General features: G+C 47.4%; 1 protein-coding gene across 3 annotated transcripts in view; it reads right to left on the bottom strand.

The window, feature by feature from the left end:
- CTXN1 (cortexin 1) overlaps positions 1-23,799 on the bottom strand; it is a 48,253-nt gene that overhangs the window by 21,887 nt on the left and 2,567 nt on the right. The window contains exon 2 of one of the 3 annotated variants that reach the window (XM_052702265.1): positions 17,347-17,415. The exons of the other annotated variants lie outside the window; for them this stretch is intronic. The gene's annotated coding sequence lies outside the window, so the exon portion shown is untranslated. The remainder of the gene's footprint in view (positions 1-17,346; positions 17,416-23,799) is intronic. 3 annotated transcript variants of the gene reach the window in all.

Raw genomic sequence — 23,799 nt, 5'->3', positions numbered from 1 at the left:
TGCAGCAAGAAGCAACCATGTAAACTGCCTCTCTTATGTACAAGTTGTGACAGCAGCAGGTACAAAAGAGAAAGTTCTTTATTGTGGGCACTGCCAAAAGGCCCTCGGGATCTGATGTCCGCCAGAACTATGGTGCCAGGAGCTGCTTGTGGCCAGCAGAGGCAGTTCCACAAGACAAACAGCCAGGCAGTGATAGGAACGTGTAGGGCTTGGCCCAACCACTAAATCAGGGCTGCAGAGCTCTGACATTTAGTAGAAAATACTCCTGTTTTTAAGTACTCCAACAAAACTTCTCCCAGCACCAATTCTGCTTGCAAGCCCAAGGAGATGATGCTGACAAGAAAGACCTGACTGCCACTGTGCTGTGGGGCAGAGAGGGAACATGCCTGCTTCACCCTAATTAGAATGAATCATTAAATAAGACGTCCCCTTCCTGACTGCAGCACATGTTACTGAAATAGCTGTATCAAAGCTGCCTTGTCAGGGGACAAGAAGTGTCTTTCTTCTGGGATTATACAGCCATGGAATTATCCCTTGCCTTTGACAACATCAATTAATTACTTCAGAGTCATTTGCAGTAATAAACTAACTTCTTTTCTCCTTGTTAAGCTGTAGTGTAGATGCTGAGTAAACAGCAGTATCTGGGCACAGTTTGCCCAGCTTGTGACCCCCATGGCCAGGCTCTGAGCCAGCTGATGGCTGAATTCTGCTCCCTGAAGGTCTCAGTGTGCTGCCCAGCCGAGTCTCACACTGTAGGTCTGCAGAAACCTAAGTGCTGTTTGACAAAGCACAAGAGACTCCCTTTCCCTTACTGTCACTGCCTGGGATGGAATCATGCTCTCCAGCACGTCCTTGAATTTTCAAGCTGTAAAAGGCATCATGCCTTGTAGCCTGATTCCTGCAGATGGCCCTGACCTCCCTATTTCCACTTACTTTCCACCAGGTCAAACCAGGTTAGCAGCAGACAGAGCTGCCTCACATTTCCCCCTAGCTCCAAGCACTCATCCCAGAGGTGCAGGGATGGCTTCATGTGATGAACAAGTATCTCTGCCTGGGCTGGGGGCAAGCAGTGGGTGCAGGCATAAACCAAGTAAGAGAATCTGGGAGGCTCATGTTGAATGGCATACTGGAGTGTTACATGGTGTGTCCTGCACTAGCCTTGTCCTCTGTCCTTCCTCGAGCTTTGGCAGTGCAAACTCGGGAAGAGGACACAGGCACAATATCAAGAAGGGTCCAGGTGCTCGGTCCCACCAGCAACATGAGCACAACCTTGGTGACTGCCTCTCTCAAGCACTTGTTGGCAGCACCTGAGCCATCAGCAATACTGACCATGCAGCTTTCTTTGTGCTTTCTTCTTGTCATGGACAATTCACGCAGAGGGTGGTGACACACAAGAACAGGTTGCCCAAGGAGGCTGTGGATTGTGGATGCTCCATCCTGGAGGCATTCAAGGCCAAGCTGGATGTGGCTGGATGTGGCCCTGGGCAGCCTGGTCTGCTGGTTGCTGATACTTGCACAACAGCAGGGGGTTGGAACTCAATGATCATTGTGGTCCTTTTCAACCCAGGCCATTCTACAATTCCATGGATCTATACAGAATCACAGAATAGTAGGTGTTGGAAGGGACCTGCAGAGATCATCGAGTCCAACCCCCTGCCAAAGCAGGTTCCCTACACCAGCTCGCACAAATAATTTTACACAGATAATTTTACATCTACTCTAAGACAGGTTGTGTACTTGACGATACTCTCTGTGTGGGGACCTACCTGACTCTGGAAGTGATTCTGTCAAACTCAGACCCAGACAGCTGCAAAGGGAGAAGCATCCCAAAACCAGCATGGTTTTCAGCACATATATTCATATAATGTGCTAACCCAGGTGACACTGAGACTCAGGAATACAAAGTGTTGATGCTTTCATTGGAACACATTAAGTAGGTTCTAGATAATTCTCACAGAGTTTAGTGATAAAGAGAAACACTCCCTGAGCAGGCTCCTTCGGAAAGAATTTGTCACCATCAATAAATTGATGAGAGATTTATTTCTGCCAGTCCAAAAACCGCACGCAAAGTAATATGATTTGTCCAAACTCTTTAACATGCTGTTCTCCTTGATTTAAAGTCTGTTGAACAATCTTTATTTTCTTGGCACATTATTGATTCAGATTCTGGCTTTGATGAGAAGGAGCTGAGATGCTTCTGGAGTCTGTAATTTGGGAATGAAAGAAGGAAAGGGCAAAAGGAAGGGCTTAGGCAGCAAAAATCATCCCAGTATAACTGCAAACTGGGGTTAAGCAGAGGTTACCTGTGTCTTGCACAACTCCAATGTGCAAGGACTCATGTTAGCATGGAAATAAACAGCAAGGGAAAGGTACTGCCTGATAACAGCAGGTAAATAATGCAGGCCAATCCAAACCAATGCCTCCTATTTATTTCGAAGGAAATCACAAAAGATCTGAAAACCACAATAACAGTGGTGACAGAGCACAGCTAGTGGTGCTGGCTATGCTGACAAATAGCATTTTGTAGCTGAGAATTTGCTCTGTCAAAAGGCGCTCTTGTGCTCTGTTGCAGTTTCCATGGAAATAAATAGGAGGCATTACTTTCAGGGGAAAAGTACAGCCCTGGTTTTGTGCCAGCAAAATCTTCTTGACCAGGAGAAGCTGCATCTGTCCTGCTGGTCTGCTAATGCCACAGCATTGTGTTCAAAGGTGGCTGCACCTCTACTGGGACTGAATGTTAAACTGGGGTCAGATGTGAGGAGGAAATGCTTTATGTAGAGGCGGTGAGGCCTTCGCACAGCCCAGAGCTGTGGGTACCGCATTCTTGGAGATGCACCAGGCCATGGATGGGCATGGAGGGACCAGGCCACTGGGCAGCCTGAGCTGGAGGCATGGGGGGACTTTGGGGTCTCTTCCAACCCAACTGTTGTGTGATTCTATGATTCTGTGAATATTCCTAGACAAAATAGGGTTGTGATGAGAAGACTGAGGATATGCATGTGTGATTTAAGGGAAAATGGAGTGAGGGAGGTGGCGGTGACCTCACACCGAGCTCTGCTCGCAATTCAGGAAAAGCAAACCCTATGGAGATGTGATTAAACCCAGGCTGGGTGCCATGGCAACCTGCTCTGGACACAGGCCTGCTCACAGCCTCACAGTGAGAGCAGATGGAGATGGGTGAGTACGTGGTGCTGGTGCACGAGAGTCAGGAGAGAGCAACAGGCACCGCGCGCTGCCTGGGGTTTCTGTCCCCATCAATGCAGCTGCAAGAGGGGTTCACTGCATTGCTCACTCAGGTGTGACTGTTAGACAGTTGAGGATAAATAATTTAGAGCAAAGGACTGCATGAGGCCTAGAGTGAATGGACATGGTGATGGGAGAGATGAGGCAGCATGGGCAGAGCATAGACCAAGAGTGCCTGGCCTGTGGCATGGAGAATGCTCATGTGCTCCACAGTGGGAAGAGGTCAGCAAACCCCTCTGTGTCAGTACAGGAGGTCAGAAGGTTTTTGGGATGGCAGAAGTGTCTCTGCTGTGCTTGAAGGAAGATGCTGATGTCTGTGGTTGCATCAGGGTACAGAATAAGATAGAAGAGTACTGTCTGCCAAAGTTGAGCAATTAAATTTAAGACCTTGCAGGTCTGCCAATCATCTGAATTATCCAGCACAGCCATGACGAGTCAGCTCAGCAGCCACAGAAACAGTGACTCTACACCTTGGTTTCATCACTGAGTGTAATAAGGCAAACAGAAGCTCAGCATCTGCTGCTGGGGAGCCTAGCGGTGCGCTGTAGGGCTGCTGGCTTTTGTAAATGTTCACTGGGAGTTCTTCCAGTCAGAAAAATGCTGAAATAATATTATACAGCCCCACTCAGGGACATAGAGATTAAAGGCAGAAAGGCTCCTGTAGGTACGAGGGCTGCTCCGAAAGTAATGCCTCCTGTTTCATGATATCAACCCATGACATGAAAGATGTTGGTGGGATGGCAGTAGAGGCGAAACCTTCCCACCCGTACCCCATTACCAATATCCCATTTTGTTGATGTGTGACAGACGGCAGCAGAGGGGCAGTCTTACAGAATGGCATCTGATATGAATGTGTGGATGAATCAGAGGTGTCATTGAATTCCTCCGTGTGGAATAAATGGCACCCAGTGACATTCATGGACACTTGCGAACATTTAATGGAGACCCAACAGTGAATATGAGCACCGTGAGGGATGGGAGGTGCATTTTAGCAGTGGTGACAGCAACAGTGGTTCACCACCACTGGTACAGATTTGTACAAGAGCAGCTTGCAACTCTTTCTCATTGCTGGTGAAGATGCACAGCTAATGGTGATGGCTATGTTGAAAAAGGATGTTTTGTAGCTGAGAATTTGTTCTATCAAATCGTGTTATTATGCTCTTTGAGTCTGTTGTAGTTTCCATGGAAATACATAGGAAACATTACTTTCAGAGTGGCCTACGTGCTTTTTCCTTCTTTGTCTCATTTCTACTTGTTAATCTCTCAGCTTCCAGCAGGAATTCTTGATATTACAATCTAAATACATACCCCTGCCCATGGCACTGCTATATCCAACCCATTATCCTGATCCTTCAGACCCCCTCTTTCTTATGGGTCAGGCTCCTTGTTAACCCCATGATCCTCGTATTGATGTCCCAGTTCTTTAAAGCCTCAGTGATGCCTCTGTCATCTTCCATTTTTTTCAGCACATTTCTTTCTTTCTTTGAGTCTGACCATTAACAAAACCTGAAGGCAGTCAGTCCTCAGGAGGCATGGAGTGAGAAACTTCATGAGAACACTGTTCAATGCTGTCTTTACAGCAAAGCCATTCACATCTTCCTCTATTTGGCAGCTCATCTTGCTTTGTTCACCATCACCCCCAGTCTCAATACTGATTTCTCAGCTTGTCAAGTGCTTTGCTGAAATTCTGGTAGGTTACATTAAATTGAATTTCTTTCTCTCAATGCTAATTTTGTCGAAGAGAACTCAATCTAACTGACAGTCATACTCAATACTGTAGCATATTGTTTCCTGTTTATGTGTTTTATTTTGTTCCTAACTTACTTTAAAAGTCTTGAGTGTTGCTGTTGCTGGACTATACAGAATATGTTGTTGCTTGTATCTCTATTTTAACGTCTTCAGTCCAGGAAAGATATTTGCTGTTCTCCAGAAGAATCAGTGGCCTGCAATCCTGTATTCTGCCTCACCACCACCATAGCAATACCAGCTAAGGATTCCTGACCAGGGCATCTGTGCCTGCTGTGACCCAGATGGTCTACATGACAGTGAGGTTTGCCTCACTCGGTGCATCCAAAGACAGACGCAGAACTTGTGTTTTCTCAGCCCTCTGCCTCTGGTGTCTCAGGACAGTTCTGCTAAAAATACAAAATTTTCCTTAAGTTGTCTTTCTATGCTTATTTTTGAGTGAGTGTCAGGAAGCCAACATGCCTAAGATTCTTTTTATTCTTTGAAAACTGAACAACAGATCATGTAGGTAACTGAATAATATCCTTAAAATGTGCACATGTACTTAGCCGTTGCTTATCTAGCTTCATCTTTTAGCCATTGGGCCTAATGATGGCTTTGCTTGGTAGAATAAGTTGGTATTGCTCTTCTACTCTCCAGTCAGGCATTAATATCTTGTGGTAAGACACCTCTGACAATCCAAACTTTCACAGAAAATATTCTGTTGCCCATCTTCATTCATCAGCCTCATTCTTCACTGATTTCTATCCAACTTAATAATATCCTGTTCAGCCTTAGAGACCAATGACAATAAAGGCATAGTCCCGCTACTGCTCAAGACTACCTTCTCCAGACAAGGATCTCATCTGAATATTTGGCATGGCCATGCACTGCAAGTCCAGTTGTTCACTGAAAGGCTGGAGTCAGAATAAACAAAGAAAGCAACTCTGCAGAAAAAGCTTTGGAGTCTTTCTGGACAAGTTGGGCAGAAGTCAGATGTGCGTCCTTGAGAAGATGAAGGCCAACAACTGCATAATGCAGAGCAGCTGTGAGTTGAACCAACCACCCAAAACAAAGGTTAGGAGAAGAGCTCCACTGGGGAGTGAAACAAGGGAGCAATGAAAAAGGCAAAGGGTGCCAGAGCTGAAGGACTTGTTTCCAAGAGCTCCGACAACTGGTGAAAACATCTAGAAATGCCTCTACTCTGTGATGACACCCAGTATACCCACTGATGTGGGCAGGACCAATTTTCATGACTGTTCCAGATGCCACAGTAACTTCATTGTTGGTCAGAGTCCACCAGAGTAGAAATCAAGCTGTCTTTTGTAAACATTCCCTGTGCACAACACTTAAAAGATAGTCACCAGCTCAGATCTGATTATCACTTAATCAGAAGGCAACAATCCATGGCAGAGATTATTTGATTTCATTAAACTGGAATCCTGGCAGCTCGGAGCACCTTCTAGGCCCTTCTTTGCGCTACAGACACCCATATCTCCACTTCAAGCCACTCAGAACCTGGTAAAAGCTGTAAGGGCAGAAGAATTATATCTAGGGGTAGGGTGACATCCTACAATACCCCAGTGAAGTGCATTCAGCCTTTTCCACGAGTAGATTCCCAGAATGAAATGAATGATCAACACTCATCCTCACTTCAGCACAAAAAAATGGCAATAGGACAAGGAACAATTGCCTAAAACTTGAACGTAGAAGTTCCACACAAACATGCAGAAGAACTTCTTTACAGAAAGGGTGATGGAGCACTGCAACAGGCTGCCCAGGGAGGTTGTGGAGTCTCCTTCTGTGGAAATACTCAAGACCTGTCCATACTCCAACCTGTATGACCTATTCAAGGCACCTGCTTTAGCAGGGGGGTTGAACTTGATCTCTTGAGGTCTCTTCCAATCTCTGCAAATCTGTGATTTTGTGATTCTGTGATTTTTCCCCTCTTCACACCCTGGTATCAAAAGCTATGAGTGAATCATGAGCAGAAGCTGTGTAATGAACTGACTTTGAGCAAGCTTTGTGACTGGGAGTGACTCAGTAGCAATATTTAATGATGAATTCATAGAGGCAAGACCTCAGCACATCCCTCAAGTTCCCTTAAGAAAAGTTGGGAACTGATCACTGTTTCTTGGGAGTCACATAAAAATACAGATATGTTCCTTTGTCCAAATGCCCAAACATTGAGAGCACCTGCACTGCAAACCTCCCACACCCCCACTCCCAGCTCAGACTGTGTTTGCACACATCCACGTGCACACAGCCTCTGTCTGCACGCAAGCACACAGCATGTCTGCAGAACATACACCCCCCCCACCACCAAGTTCATCGCCTCCGTCCCACGCACCTGATGAGCACACAGTGCAGAACACCTCCACACACTTTTCTTTTGCTCCATGGACAAGCCAAACCCTGATTTACACCCATATCCCTCACCTGGTCCAACAGCTCTGCTGTTTTTCTTCCTCAGTGTCCTCTGTAAGACTGGGACCTCTGGTTCCTTAGTCCTTACATCTAATTCACTCTTCATGGGAATATCCCAGCACATCTTACTGCCTCCTCCAAGGCCTTTCCCTAGAAGCTCAAGTGTCAGGGAATAGAAAGTGCCCTTCCAGCCTATTTCATGCTGTTGTTGAATCACAGATTACCGTGAGTTGGAAGGAGCTCATAACAACAACTGAGTCCAGCTCCCAGCTCCACACAGCAGCACCCAGAACCCAAACCCTGTGTTTGAGAGCAGTGTCCAAATGCTCTCTGAGCTCCAGCAGGCTTGCTGCCATAAGCACTTCTCTGCCAGCGGGCTGTGCTTTGTTTTAATTGACAATAAATTAAATCCATTTTCCCTGAGCCTGTTTTGCCATGATGGTAACTGGTAAGGGATCTCCCTTCTTTATCTTGACCCACAAACTTACTCATCCTACATTCTCCCCTTAGCCTGTTTAGATGTTTTTAGCCAAAACCAACCAACGCACCATGAAACTGCACGTGCTGTTCATATTAAGTTTGTATTAACTAGTATGAGTCCTTTAGGATGAATTCCTAAGCTACTGGGAATTCACTATAAAGCCTTGTATGAACTTGTGTGCACCCACAGTTTCATCCACACCTTTGGAGTACTGCTATGTTCCTGTTTTACTACATAGGAAACAAAGTCCTGATCAGATAATTATTATTATTTTTTTAAAAGCTGAGGGCAGATTCATTCATACATGAATAAGCATTTATATTATGGAATTGTTTTAACTATTAACAGATAACATGACTATGTTCTGCTAGAGATGTTTCATGACTATGTTTCATTGCAAATAATGTCAGTGTCCAGAGAAGGCTAGCAATACTCATGTGAGTACCTGAAGTGTAAGAGCTATACACATAAAGCTATCTTGCTCCAAACTGTTCCAACCTGGGCCAACTACATCTAAAGATAAAGACAGAAAGTGATTTGTGGTGGGAATTTGCCTCATATATACATTCTGAAGGAGTCTGAGAGCCCAGTGAGATAAAATGCAGTAGGCTGAGTTTAACCTTGTGAATATCACCCTTGATATGTATTTCAGAAAATATATATGCCTTGATGAAGGAAGAGGCAGTTTCATCAAAAAATTAATTACGGGATTTATGTAAGTATTTGCAGCCAAGAAGTTTCGAGCCTAATAAGTAACTCACTTCTGTCAGCCATCAGGGGTGAGTGGGAAGGAAAAGTAATCGTAGTGACCTAGGCTGGTTTAGCAATAGGGATCCATATAAGTTAGTTTAAGGACCAATATTAGTTTAGCAAAAGGAATCGATGTGTGCTAGTTCAGTTTAGCTCTGCTTGGAACGTGAAGGCCTCGCAGTCCTGCTTTGTATGAGCAACTCTTTGCTTCACTGATGTCACAGCAGACCACTTCTTATCTATGCAGTACATACTGGGAGCTTTGTATCACTGGGCACAAGGACTCCCCTTGGGTTTCATATACACTGTTTGGAATTGTCGTATACAAGAGAAAAAGCTGCTCATTGTGGCATAATGAGCAATGGAAATTTGGCAAATTAGGGGAAAACAGCTGAAAGGACAAGGGTCATGGTGAAAAGGCCAGAGATGGAATCAAGGGGATGAAGAACAGGGTCTTAAGAGCACCAGAGGGCCACACTGCACACACGCAAAGGACATCAACATGCACTAATGAGTCCCTGGAATAAGAACAAATAGGTATGCCATTTCCGAGAGGTGTACTGCCAATGTATGTACTAACTATAGAAGTGTAGCACCAGAGCTCCAAGAGGTGCTCAAGGCTGGCCAAGTCAGCCGGTACACATTGTGAACCAAAAGAATTCCTGCTTTCTGACACCACAAGTTAAAGAGTTTTCTTCCTGGACATTCCAGTGACAACAGCAAACAAAGACAACTACACAAATCCCAACAGCATGCCATCAATAGATTTCAGGCAATTTTGTCTTACTTTCCCTTGCTATCTTGTGGTCATCTTTAGGACTAGATGGAGAACCTGAATTTTTAGCTTTTGCTCTGAAGTTGAAGACAACTTCTAGAACGTTCTGTGCTGCTCTCTCCATGACCCATGAGGCTCCTTCCATTACTGGGCACCATACGTAACCCAACACCTCAGATGCAATGGGGGCTGATGTCCAGGGAACATTCTGCAAGGAAATCTGCAGGAAGGTAGGGAACACAGCTAAACAGCTCCACAGAGATTCTCTACAGGCTTTATTTTTTTTTTTTAATTACTATTTTTCTTCATGTCTTTAATAGCCATCAAAGGAAGATGGGGTGCATGCCTTCCATCAGCACAAATAATGGGATAGCAGCTTGCAAGATGACTGCTGAAAAAAGAATAAGTTTTTATGCTCTGTACAAACAATGCACAGAAATGCTGACTAATTCTTGTAAGATGGTATATAATTGTACTATTTCTAATTAGCAATTAAGTGACTTCTTGCATTTAAATAGTAATATAAGTACAAACAATGCTAAGCAAATTAGGTCTTTAACATTTAATTACCAGGCTCTTCTATGAATTATTTATCAAGTGGGCAAATATGCTGCTCCAAAGAAAACCACTGCTGCAATTAAAAGATTATCAATTATTTTGTGGTCTGAATTGTTGTCCTGCCTGGAACCATTCATATGCAACAGCATTCATAGCTGTGCTTGGGTATTTCCATGGATGGATCCAGCCTGGCTGTAAATGTGCAAGCAGTGATTTATCCAACACAGCATGCCCTCCATCAGAGGGATCCTACTGCACCATGGGCTGAGCACTGAAATAAGTCCTAGGATGCTCAACAGGACTCAAGAACAGTCACTTGCTTTCTTAAAATGTATCTGATGAAGATTCCTTTAAACGGTCTGCATCTCACTCGTATCTATCCTAAACCTCATTAGCTCCAAATGAAACTTATCATTTCTCATCTTGTCCCAGCAGATGCAATGAAATGTTGATCACTTCACAACAGCATTATGTGTTAGGAAGAGTTCACTCCCTTTCTTTGCTGATCAAATTCAGCTTGCTCTTTCAGCCCTTCAGGTTCTTCTTAGGCCTCTCAAGTCTTGCTGCTTTCTCCAGCAGAGCGGGAGTGATGCTGAGAATGCACAGGGCTCTGCAGAAAGATGGCAGGGGAATGCATCTCAGGCCAGGGAATCAGAGCAACCAAGAAACATTCTGGCAAATCTTCCTGCTCCCACATGGCTTCCCAGACCAATCACAGAGCTTATTTCTCAGACCTGGGGAAATACTGACAGACCAAGAAGAAGATAATTCAAAGTGGAGCATCCCATACCACCCTGTCCTGCCCCAAATAGCACTGATTCTGCTTGGTGGGAAGAAGGTTGGTTCTGTTCTGCCTGGAATGCGGGCAGGCAGGGCAGTATTGCAAGGTGCTGTTTAGGAAGAGACATCTGGTCAGTCACAGGGGGAAAAACTGCAGCCTGGGTGAGTCTGCCCTAGGGCTGTAATTGGATCATTCCTCGACAATCCTCCTGCTCACACAGTAGTATCACCACCAAAAACGGAGTACTTGTCAGGCAATGTGTTCAACAGCAGCTCCAATATCAGAGGTAAATGGATAACATTAACAGAGGCAGCCTTAAAATTATGCATTGCCCCTCAGGCCTTATCCCTCAGCCTTGTGCATAGGCACATCTTTCCAAATCAGCAAAAATCTCCCTAAGGACCTGAATTATTCAAGCCACTTTGACAAGATAGCCCACGCTTGGCCTAAAGCTAATCCATGCACTTATTCCAGCACTGGCAGCATATCAAACCATTTCCTTTCTGTGCTCTGTGTTTCCCAGCAGAGCTGGTGTGACTATGGCCACGGAGGAGAAGGAACAGGGAAGAATGGCACAGGTTGTTTTTCCCAGCAAGTACTGTGCCTTCTAACCCTTTAGCTCACCCTGATTGAGGTAATGACAATACAAAGGCTGTGACAAAGCTATCTCCTGGGGAGTTAATTCCAAGCCAAGCCAGGGTCTGGGCTTGCTGCTGGCCTTTCTGACACCAGGAGGAGGAAGGAACATGCACTGATGATACCCATCCAGCACTAGCCCTTGTGTTATGGACCACAGCTTCTCCTTCCACCACATCATAACTGGGAAGTCTGTCTCATTCATCCAAGCCTTGTTCTGGCCTCTACTGGCAACTACCAAGTATCTGAAATGTCTCCTTGGGCTCCTGACAGCTAAAAATCAGAAGTCAGAATTTCAGATTCCCAGGACTATTTTCTGTCCTGCCTGCCCAGCACTGGTCAGCCCACCACTGTTCTTGGCTGTAGTGGGAAACGAACATCCACAGGTCAGAACATACATGCCTGAAACCAATACTATGTTGCTGTCATCTTCAGTTGGCCAAGCTTCTGGGTTTTCTTCACAGTGTACAGTGTGTTGTTATGTTTTGGCATTAGGATATCAAAAGTAAGGCAGCAAACACCCTTCCCTTGGAAGTTGTATGCTCTGGGAATACATCTCAACACTCACCAGAGGCAAAGGGGTGAAGGATGATGGAAGTGAAGGGACAGATTAACCTAATGAAAGCGAAGGGACAGATTAACCTATCCAAGGCTTTCTGGAAGATGTGCAGAATATGCCAAATTGGATGGGAAACTAAAGGATCAAGTCACATGGGACAGAATAAAAACTATACCATATATCTGAGATCACTGTCTCAACACTTCCTGAGTTCCAGCAGCTCAGGGCTGTGGGGCCTTCGGGCTCCAGGGCACGCTGCTGCCTCAGACCCGACCAGAACCCCAGGTCCCGTTCTGCAGGCTGCTGTCCGGCCTCTCATCCCCCGCCCGTAGCCGCGGCAGGGCTGCACACCCAGGGGCAGGATTCGGCCCTTGCTCTGGCTGCACTTCACGCTGCTGGGGATTGCCCAGCCCTGCCGTGTGTCAAGGTCTCTGCAAGGCCTCTCTGCCACTGAGGGAGTCAGCAGCTCCTCCAGTTTAGGGCTGTCCTCACACTCAGCATCCACTCGAGTCCTGCATCCAGACACCGTCTCCAGACCAGACCTCTCCTTACAGATAAAGCACTGGATCCCATAGAGAGGGGTGTGACTTAAGCTTAGAGAACACCGTTGATCTCACTGGATTGCTTTCTAAACGTCTGAAATATCAAATAAAAGCATAGGAACCAAAGAGGGGTTGCATTCCTGTTTATGCCGTCAGCAAAATGCATGCAGCGTCTTTTTGTAGTTGGAGCTCCAGAGCAGCCTCTGGGAGACTGCTGGCATTGCAGAGCATTGCCTGGGTCCACAGCTACTGCAGCAGAAGCTGTGCTATGGAAATCATGGAGCATTTGCAAGAAACAGCATCAAACTGGGAAGAGACGTTGGAGTAATAAGCCTTCCCAGTTGTCACTGAATATCTTGTTTCAAAAAGCTAAGTTACAATGCAAAAAATGTAATTTTAAAATTGAAAACAGTTGAAACTAAGCTTAGACTTCATGTGACTTGGCAGGAACAGAGCTGACACAGGTGTGCACTTCTGTTCTGACAACACTGAGCGTATCAAAGTATTCAGCTGTTTTCAAATAAATATTGGTCCTGTGCAGATTCAGCCGCTGCTCTGAGACAGCCAGCACACGGAGCAGATTGCTGTTAACTCACTGCCTGCTCCTGGGCTGTGCTAGGGTGCGAAGGTGGGCATGAAAAACAAGTTGCCAGATGTGGGAACAACCATGAACACATTGCAGGCACAGCACTGCCCTGGGTCACAGCGTGGGCTCCAGTAGATCCTTCTGAGCTTTCATCATCTCCTCAGCCCAGGCTGTAACCAAAGCTGCCCACAACTTCTCCAGTGCATGACATCATGGCCAAGGATTCGTGTTTGTGAAAACCAAGGGTCTTGTCCAGCACAAGGCAAGGCCTATTGACCTCACTTGGGATTACAAAGATATCTCCGATGCCTATTATCTTCTGTTGGCAGTGCTAATCATCTGTTTCAGTGCTAATGAACCCCAGAGACCCTCCACAGGTACCAAAATATCACTTTCAGACCAGGAGTCAACTGGTTCCTATGGACTCAGATGTTCTTTAGCCATTGGCAAAGCCAGCCTTACAATTGAGTCTCTCCCCTCTGCCCTAGGTCTGGTAGGAGCACTGTCAGGTCGTTCTGATCTTCCAGTATTTAACATGGGCACAAGGCCCACGCCAGTTCCTGACCCCATAGCACTGCACTGGCTTCTGCCAGAGCCCCTCTGCCTCCCTCCAGCTCTGCTGCTGGGTGGGCGCAGGCAAGGAGGTTCACACCAAAGCCAAGAAAACAGAAGTTCTTCATCACAAAACTCAGGGATTCCAAACAGACCCAGCCTTTCTGCAGGTTGATTCCCACAGTTGTTGATGCCAGAAATGCCTGCATCCCACTGCTGCTCATAGCTGTGCTCACACTATTGCAGGCAGTGATGTGGCACTGCCCCGCACTGCACACAGCGACAGACCAACACTGCACTGCCTTTGGCTGTGTCCCTTACGTCCCATCAGCTCCCTTCCTTCAGCATTGCACTACAAGAGAGAGCCTTCACCTTTCTGCTAATGGCAAAGTCCGGCTCACACACCTGAGCAGGAGCAGAGCAGGAGTCAGTGGGGCACTGCTTTCAGTACAGCCATGCTAGAGGCACAGAACATAAAGAGGTCAACCTGGGCAGCCCCCATCCTCCACGGTTTGCCATTCTGCTCTCCATATTTCTCTAATTGACCACCATTCTGTAGAAGGGCCAGGTAATCCTTTCCTATTGCCCTCACTGTGATGCACAGTACAACAGAAAGGTTCCCTGCTTCTCCCTGGTCACAGGTACATCTACAAGGGTTGCTCCGAAAGTAATGCCTCATGTTCTGTGATGCTGACACACAGCATCAGAGGCAGACGTTGGTGGGATGGCAGTAGAGGTTGAACCTTCTCACCCATTACATTTTGTTGCCATGTGACAGATGGCAGCAGAGGGGAGGTCTGACATGAGAGTGCAGATGAAGCAAATGGGGTGGCACTGAATTCCTCCTTGAGGTACAAATGGCACTCATTGAAGTTCACTGACACTGAATGTTCATGGAGACCAACCAGATGTGAGCACACTGAAGTGGTGTGTGGTGCATTTCAGCAGTGGTGACAGCAACCATGGGTCACATCCACTGGTGCAGATTTGTGTGATGAGCGTGGCATGCAGTTCTTGTTCAACACTGATGAAAACGAGCAGCTAGCAGCAATTATGTTGAACAAGGGTGTTTTGTAGCTGAGAATATGTTCTATCAAATACTGTTACTGTGCTCTTTATCATAGTTTCCATAAATATGAGCCATTACTATCAGTGTGATTTCTGTACCTCAGTGACACAGAACCCATATCCAGGCAAAGTGGCCCCACTGCTTCTACAAGGAGCCAAGAGGAGGAAGACTTTTCTAGCTGTTGGGAGGTCTGAGGCAAACACCCATATCCAGAATGTAGGTCAGCATCACTGGATTCCACTGGGGGAAAACCAGAAGGCTGCTCCAAGCAGAGGGCAGGAATAAAGGAGGAAAAAGGAGAGGAGAGACAGAGGACATTACAGCATGAAAGACCTTGAAACGGGAGAGGAAAAGTTGGCCTGCATTTGTTCACCTCTCTGGGCCTTAATCCCTTCGTTAACACAAGTGCCTGATGATACAATTAAAGACAAGTTCTCCCAAACCTGCAATGCAGACAGTCTGCACCAACAAAGGCTCCAGTGAATTAATCCCTGCGTTTAGAGGTATCTTCCAAGCTTAGGAGCATTTTCCACGTGGTGCAGCTCTGTGGGGGTGGCCCAGGGCCAATGGACCCCCACACTCTGACCAAGCTCTATAGAGGAGCCCTCTGCACTGAGGAACAGGAGCAGAATGGCTGAGCCACAGCAGAGCTGGAGCTCATCACACACAACCAGCAGGAGCCAAAGTGGTGGGAGTGAGCACAGAAGGTACAACAGACATCAGGAGGGGAGCATGCAATACAAAATGAGCCAGAACAAACAAACATGGAGATAAGGGCAGGGCTGATAAGAGGCTGAGTGCCAGTGTTGGTGGGGGTTGCAAGCAATAGCTGTCCTGTGACTTAGCCTAGGCACACCTGCCTGGCTGACATGTATGCCCCCCTGTTCTTTTGCATCATCAGCTCTCCAGGTTGTGCCCACGTCCTGCCGTTTCTCCTTGAACTGCACCCTTACTGCGTGCAGCTGTGCCTCTAGACACCATGGCAGCACAAACTCTAAAAGCCACACATCTAAGCAAAAGAAAATGGGTCTTTGGGGTGGCCACATCCGGCCTCAAGGTCTGGCAACCTTGCAAGATCCAGAACAACTTACTGGCCAGCTGACCCCATCCTGAAACTGATGTCATTATAGAATCATAGAATGGTTTGGGTTGGAAGGGACCTCAAGGAGCATCAAGATCCAACCTCCCTACCACAGGTAGGGCCGTCCACCTCCAAATCTACTACTAGACATATCTAATGCTACCTATTACTAGATGTCCTCTATCTATTACTAGACATCCTGCCTTGGTACCTTCCCTCAACCCCCTTCCCTACCAGGAGATGGGTTCTGTCCACATCCATGTTGTCCATGCACCACATGTTCATTAAGCATGACTCCTAGGAACTTGGGCAACAGTCTGCCTTGGCTGAGGGCCATCTGTGCCAACTATTCTGTCTCTTCCACACTTTGCACAAGACACCAAAAACCCCTGAACTCTGCTCCTGCCTGCAAGCAAGCCCCTGACCTAGCTTCCCTGCTGGGTCAATGGGCACACGAGGCTGATCCTATTTACGTGGGCAGGAGGTAGGAGCAACATGCTGCTGGATGCTCCCAGAGCTCAGGCAGCACAGAGATCATGGTTTTATAGTGGTTCTATGTCCATCCCATTGTGTATGCAGAGAGCAGCGTGAACAAGAACCAGGCTCGTTAGGCTGCATGAAAGGGACAGGATGCAGCAAAACAGGCAGAGCCTCTCCTTGCAAGCAGTGAAGAGAACTGTGGACTTCGCAGTGATTTTTCACTTTAATTGCATGAGGACTTCCAGAACTGGCAGCACACCAACATCTCACACCATGCAAGCAGAGCCTTCATCCCATATCAATTATACCTGGGTAGCAAAGGAGCATCTATGACACGGTGAAAATTTGGAGAACAGGGAGCAGGAGAGCATGGCCAATTTGCCTCTGTGTATCCTGCTGCAGCAGTGTGTGACCATGCACATATGTGCTGCCAGAAATGCATATGCATTTCCCTAGAGATATGCATATCTGCCTGCACGCCCTGCCTGTCTCTGCTCAGATGTGCACTCAAGAACAACAAATTGCTCTGCTCCTCCCTGGAGGCTGAGTGGTTATCCATTTATTGTCGCTGTTCTTGGCCTATCACTTTCCAGTTTATTATCCCCTTGGATTTATTTCTTTTTTTTTTTTTTTATTCAGTGAAAACCGATACGCTTAGAGCATCAGCACTTAGAGATGCTTCCAGAGCCACGCTGCCAGAGCTGGATTGCTGCTGCCTGGAGCATACATCTGAGGCAGGACAGCATGATGGAGACATCACAGCCCTGCCTGGCCACACACCTCATGGCACAAGAGCAGGGATGAAGGCTGTTTTAGAAGCAGTTGGATGACATGGACTCTGAGTAATACAGGGGAGAAACACCTCTGGCCAAGCTTGATAACTAGCCCTGAGGCAACTGCTGCTTGCAAGGGACTTGGAAGCTCCGAGCAGAAATAGAGGCAGTTTGTCTGAGCTGACAAACTAAAGCTGCAATCACTGCAGGTCTTGGGAGATCAAACAAGTGGGTCCCATGGAATCTACAGGAGAGGGAAATAAGGCTGCACGAAATCTGGTATGGCAGCACGCCCTGCCTCTCTGCAGATCCCTGGAGATGTACTTACCTCCGTGGTTCTGAGCCCTGTGCCCACCCTTCCAAGGGCAGCAGCATCTCCTGGAGGGGAAGGATACACCTAAGGAAGAAATCCAATAGTTTCTCATGGGAAATGAGAAGTCACAGAGCAGTGAAAAGGAATTGCCTGGCTGTGCAAACTACCCAGCGCCAAGGTGTGCCTCCCCACTACCAGGTAATAGTAGCTCCCACAGGGAGCTCTGAGCCCACTGCTCACTGCAGAGCGGTTGGACCAGATGACCTCTAAAGGCCCTTTTCAACTCAAACAATTCTGCGAACTCTATGACCAGTCTGAGAGCACAAGAGCAAATACAGGGACAGGCTGGGGTAACATCACCCTGCACAGCAGTTGCAGGGCTGTGAAGCAGGAGGAGAGGGCTGCCTAGCCCATATATCTGGTACACACAGCAGTCATCCTGCTGTTTCCAATATCTCCCAAGACTATAAAGGTAATACTTTAGTATCAGCCCCTGATTCAAATTTATTACTATGTTATCATTGCTATTATTACTATAAAAGTGGAGAGTCATGGCTGGGTCATGCATGATCCCAGCATCTTGGATCGCTTCTGTAGGCAGAAGGATTTTTAAGCTTATCCCAGAATTTTGAGAGCTACGCTTATTATGTTTGATCCTTGCCACACTATAACCCCCATCTCCCTCAGTACTCACACTCTCTGTTGCCCATGGGGAGCTGGGATGGGAAACGAGGCCAATCTGATGCAGCTTCCTTCCAGCCTCACAGGTGTCAGCTGTGTTTTTGCAGCCTGGTTTTACAGCACAGCTGGGAGAGGGAAGCTGCAGCCCTCTCCATACCACAAGGACAGAGCAAAGCTCCCTGCAGCTGAGCAGAGGGTCTGCCCACCCCAGATGGTCCAGCAGTCAGGAGCATTTTTTCTCCATGAATCTGCCCAGCTCACCTGAAGCCAGTGAAACTCAACTGAGCTGTGCTGTTTGAGGCTCAAGCCTGAATGTAGGAGCTGAAGTTTCATTCACCTTTCTTCCACTCTAAGATGGCTTTGCATGGTACCTGCCAATATACATATAGGATCCTGGGCAGCAACTGCTGCTGACAGCTCTATCCTCTGCTACTAGGCTCTGTAAAGCAGAGCACAAGGACCTGTATGCTGTACTGATGTGTGAGTGCAAGTGTTGAACAGACCCTGGAGCTAGTGCTGAGCTGCATGTGACACCACACTTCCTGGGTGAGATGCAGCACAGGCAGCGGCATATCAGCCCGTATCAGCCCATATCAGACAGTTAGCCAACGGCTGGTGCTGCCAGCTGTCAGTCAAGACACATAAAAAGCCCATGGAGAAAAGACACGGGTGCTATAACAGCACTAGTCTAGTCATCTAGCCCCAACCCAAGGCCAGTAACTCTCCATTCTCCAGGCTAAAACCAGCTCATGCCTCCCCAGCTAGTGCTTTGACTAGAAGCTGCTCCAGCTTCTCACTGCGGAGTCTGAATGTGAGGACATCAGCACTGCACATGTCCAGAAGGAGCATGACACAAGTGCTGGTATCTCCATCCCCGAGATCCACAGATCCCATTGCTTATGCCCTTCCCCATACAAAACCAACAGGAGGGCATTCAGAGTAGCTTTGACTGAGGTCAGTGCCTGCTGACCCTTCCCTCCTCCCAGAAGGGAGAATAGGTTAACTGCCCTGCTTGGTGGTGCAAATTCAGTATTTGTCTTAGCATAGGGGAACATTTCTCTGCTGATGCCCACACAAAAGCCTAGGGAGAGAAGCTGAGGGCACCACATACCCAAAGGGTTCAAAGGCCTCGAGGCTGCTAAAAGGCAGCAAATCTGGAGCCTCACCAGCCCTTTACTACCTTCTATTCCAAGGGTGCCTGGTACCTCTGTGTTGTCCCCACTACAGCACCATGGCATCAGTCCATCCATTATGCAGGCTGCCCCAGATCACACCATCTTTTAAGAGAAGACTGAAGATGGCCATCTGCTCATCAGCTTCACTACAGCCTGAACTCCTGCCCCTCTTCTCAGGCTTCCCTTTTTAGGCTACAGCAAGTTATACTGAATATATGGGTAAAGGAAACTTGGGTTGCAGTGACTGTGAGCAGCACTGTCTCTGAGCCTCTGGGCTTCAGTGGGGCTATGGGGACTGCTGACACCAGTGATGGGCAGAACAAGCAGAACAAGGTCAGCTCGTGGCTGCACACCCAGAGCTGTGTCATGCTGCCTTGTTGCCTCACACATTCAGAACCCCTGCAGCAAAGAATGGACAGAACTAGCAATGCAGGCCTAGAGCTGGCCAAGTTCATCGAAAAACTCATCATACCCAAAGGTGAAGAAGAATCTTCAGAGCCCAGACTCTGAAGACCCAGACTGGATATCGTTTGCCCTCAGGCCTCACCTAGAGGTGCAGAAAAGTAGGTGAAGTTGCAGCAAGCTCATTGCACTCACGTCATTGCACACTATGCTGGAAAGCAAGACAGAACACACAGACCAACAGTATACCATCCCCAAAGCATGTCCAGTCTCCCAGAGATCACATGTGAGTTGTGATACCTTTGGAATGTGGGACAAGAACAGACTTTCTTTTGCTCTACAGACTGCTAGCTCAGAGGCATTCAGTGCTATAGAGCCTAAATAAGGCTGAAAGAGTCCAGTAAATAATGCTCTGCCTATTTTAGAGCTCCCTGGAGTTGTTTGTTCCTTTCTGTGGACTCAAATGATTGGTCTCCTGTGGACACAGTGCTCTCTGCTTAAACCCCTTTTGCTCTTAAATAGCCACATGAACTGGGTACAGCTTTAGTTACACCAGTCCATTCAAGGAACAGCTAAATATGCTCCCAAATACATTGGTTTAATGATCAAAATCCTCCCCAAACAGTTCTGCATTGGGGTCAGGAGCACAGAGACCCTGTAGCTGCTGGCAGGCAGCACTAACCCCTGCCAGGACAGGAAGGGAAAGAGCTGGCAAACAAGGACCTGACAGGCCATCGATACCTACGGCTCCATGGGTGCCAATGGACAACTGGAATGTGTTGCGCTCTGCCTTGGGGTGGCTGAAGGGCAAATCCAGAGATTATGAGTAAGAATTAAAGGCAGGCTACCAGGGGTTGTGAGTGCACAGACAACTTGGTGAAGATGAGGAAGATGATGAGGCATTCTACAGTCAGCTGGAAGTAGCCCATGATCACAGGCCGTGATCTCATGGGGGACTTCAACCACCTGATATCGGCTGGAAAGATTTCACAGCCAGGCACCAGCAGTCCAAGAGGTTATTGCAGAGGACTGGTAACTTTGACACAGGTGATAGAGGAGCCAACAGGGAGAGGCGTGTTGCTGGACCTTGTGCTAACAAATAAGGAAGAGGTGTTTGGAGTGAAAGCTGGGGGTAGCCTTGACTGCAGCAAACATGAGATGGTGGAGTTCAGGACCTTACAGGGAGGATGCAAAGCTACAACAACAAACACAACCATGGCCTTCAGGAGAGCTAACTTTGACCTCTTCAGAAACCTGCTGGTAGGGATCTCATGGAATCAGCTCCTAGAAGGAAGAGGAATCCAGTATCTCATCGTCTGGGCTCAGAGTCATTTGTACTAGTAAGAATTCTAGCAAAGGAGGCAAGAGACCTGCATGACTAGAAAGGAGATCGTGATGTTGTTGGTGTGACTGGTCTTGTCTTTTGGGAAGGAGAAAGATGTAGCAATTAGCACACCTTCTCAGCCTGCAGGAAGGGCTGGAAGGACGTTAGCCCTACTGTTACCTGACCAAATATGGATGAGTGGGAGAGGTGAGGCTGAGATCTCAAGGCGACTGCAGATCTCTCACCAAACAGGTAGGCAGAATTTTGCAATGTCTACCTAAATGTACATAAAGGATGAACCTTTGTTCCATCATGGTACACGATAGGTGGAAATGTACCAGCACTGTAATAACAGTAATGCCTGCTTCTTAATACTACACTGGTATTAAGGAGTTTTAGTTGGGCTGGGGCAACAATGAGAACAATGAGAAACCTCAGAATAAAGAAATGTACAGAATGTAGAAAAGAGGACAAGCCATGCGGGAGAAATACAGAGTTATCATCAGAGTATGCAGGGATGCAATGAGAAAGGCTAAGGCCCATTTGGAATTTAATCTGACAAAGGGTATAAAGGACAGGAAGGGCTTTTTTGAATATATCAGGAGCAAAAGGACGACTAGCAAAAATGTTATCCTGATAGTGAACAGGGAAGGAGCCCTGGTGAGAAAGCAGAGTTACTGAGTGCGTTCTTTACTGCAGCCTTCACTTCTGAGACCAACCCACTGGAACTGCAGACCCTGGAGCCCAGAACATCCCAAAACAGGAAGACTTTCCCTTGATGAAAGAGGCTCGGGTTAGGAATCATTTGTGCAGACTTCACTCCCATGGGTCCGTGGGCCCTGATGGGATGCACCCGTGAGTACTGGGGGAATTGGTGGATGTTACTGGCATCATCTTTCAGAGGCCGTGAAGGACAGGAGCGGTGCCTGAGGACTGAAAGAAGGCCAGCGTCACTCCAGTCTTCAAAGAGGGCAAAAAGGAGGACCCAGGAAACTGTAGAGCTGTCAGCCTCACCTCCAACCCAGGAAAGGTGATGGAATAACTCATCCCAGAGGCCATTTCTAAGCATGTGGAGGACAATAAGTTGATGGGGGCAGTCAACATGGTTTCACCCAGGGGAAATCATGCTTAACCAATCTGGTAACCTTCTGTGGCAGAATGACTGGCTGGATAGATGAGAGAAGAGTAGAGGATGTTGTCTTTGTTCAGCAAAGCTCATGATGCTGTCTCCCATAAATCCTCACATGTAAGCTCAGAAACTGTTTGATAGATGAGTGGACAGTGAGGTGCATTGAGAATAGGCCAACATCATAAAATAGGAGGCATTACTTTTGGACCAGCCCTGCTAATATTGTATAACATAGTCAATATTTTTTATTAAAACATTAAAAAAAAAAAGAGAGAACAACAAAAACATAATATTGGTGGGATGTGTAGCACTGTTTTTGTGAAACTAACACATCAGCGTGGTTCAGTGCAGTGGCTGCAGTTCTCAGTGAGCTCTCAAGGTGGTTGTCACATTTTTTACGACATTTTGCTCTTCCTGTGTTTCATCCTTGACAGCAGTTGTTCACAGATGTGCGTACTGCCAGAAAGCGATGGCATGAGCACGATGTGACTGTGAAGGGAGGGATATTTCTCTGGTAAGAGAGAGATTTATAGAGTTCTAACGAGGAGACATGGTCAAATTTTCCTTTGACTTGAATGTCTGTTTGCAACTCTATGTACTCCATTTGATAACTCACAAATAATGGATTTACATTGGCTGAAAATGGAGTTGCAAATATACCAAACATTTGATGATCTTTTTTACGGCACTCTTGAAACTTCTTCTCCTCTCCACACAATAAAATCTGTGCTGGAGGGCAGCCCCCCACCTTGGGATGCTCAAGGTGCATCCAGTTGTCTTCTAGACAGACCTTAGAGAAGGCAGATCCATCACTGATGTGATCACCAATGCAGCAGTTTGGGAGAAAGCATCACACATTACCCATAGAGGTGCTCTGGGTCGGGATCACACCAGAGCCTCACATCAGCAGCACCCCTGGAGGATCCCTACCAGCTTTGAGCTCAGAGTGCTTGGTTGCAGCGAGTGCTGCGTTGGATGTCAAAGTCTGCTTCAGGAATGGCCACTGTCCCTTCCTAATTAAATGGATAAGAAAAGGTGCAGGCTCAGCTCTGCAGCCCTGCTGGCTGGGTGTTTGCTGCAGCAAAAGCACAAGGCCTGCACCTCTCAGCCAGCGAGCAGCCGGCTTCACAGGGCTGGCAACCCAGAGACATGGAGATGTGCAGGGATAGGCTGCCCATCATCCCCAGTGGAAGGAGTGCACCTATGGGCTTGGTGGGGAGTGTGAGGTGCTGCTGGCCACTTCTATCTACAGGATGCTGCTGGAGAAAACAGGCAGAGAGCACAGGGCCATAGGGAGAACAGCAAATTTGTGGGGCAGCGTGGCCCGTGCAGATCATGACTCCTGCCCCCAAATTTGGTCTGCTGATCTCAACAGTGCAATCAAAAGGTCTTGGGGCAATGCTGAGCAGCAGGTCTGGGATGCAAAACGGTCAGCAGGCTTGAGACCCACAGGCAGAGCTCTGCTGAGAGCAGGCCTAGGGCTGGGGAACTCAGGGATGCTGACCCCTGGAGATGGGACCATTTCATGCCCAGGTTACAAGTGCAGGTCACTGCAGCTCTGTCCTGGCAGACAGTGAGTACATGTGCTGCTGCCAATGGTCTCAGCAGCCTCCTCTGCTCCCTGTTCCTCCTGCCCCATTGCCTGGCCCTGTGCCCTGGAGCAGCCAGCCCCATGCCACCCTACACCCATTTGGCAGCCTTCTTCATTTGTCTTGATGTCTTTAATCCTTCAGTTAAGTGGTGCAGATCTGCACTGA

Source organism: Tympanuchus pallidicinctus, unplaced genomic scaffold (assembly GCF_026119805.1).
Source record: "Tympanuchus pallidicinctus isolate F22 unplaced genomic scaffold, pur_lepc_1.0 scaffold43, whole genome shotgun sequence".
In the NCBI taxonomy this organism is placed as follows: Eukaryota; Metazoa; Chordata; class Aves; order Galliformes; family Phasianidae; genus Tympanuchus; species Tympanuchus pallidicinctus.
Note: the sequence above shows the minus strand (reverse complement) of the source record. Positions and strands in the feature narration are given on the sequence as shown.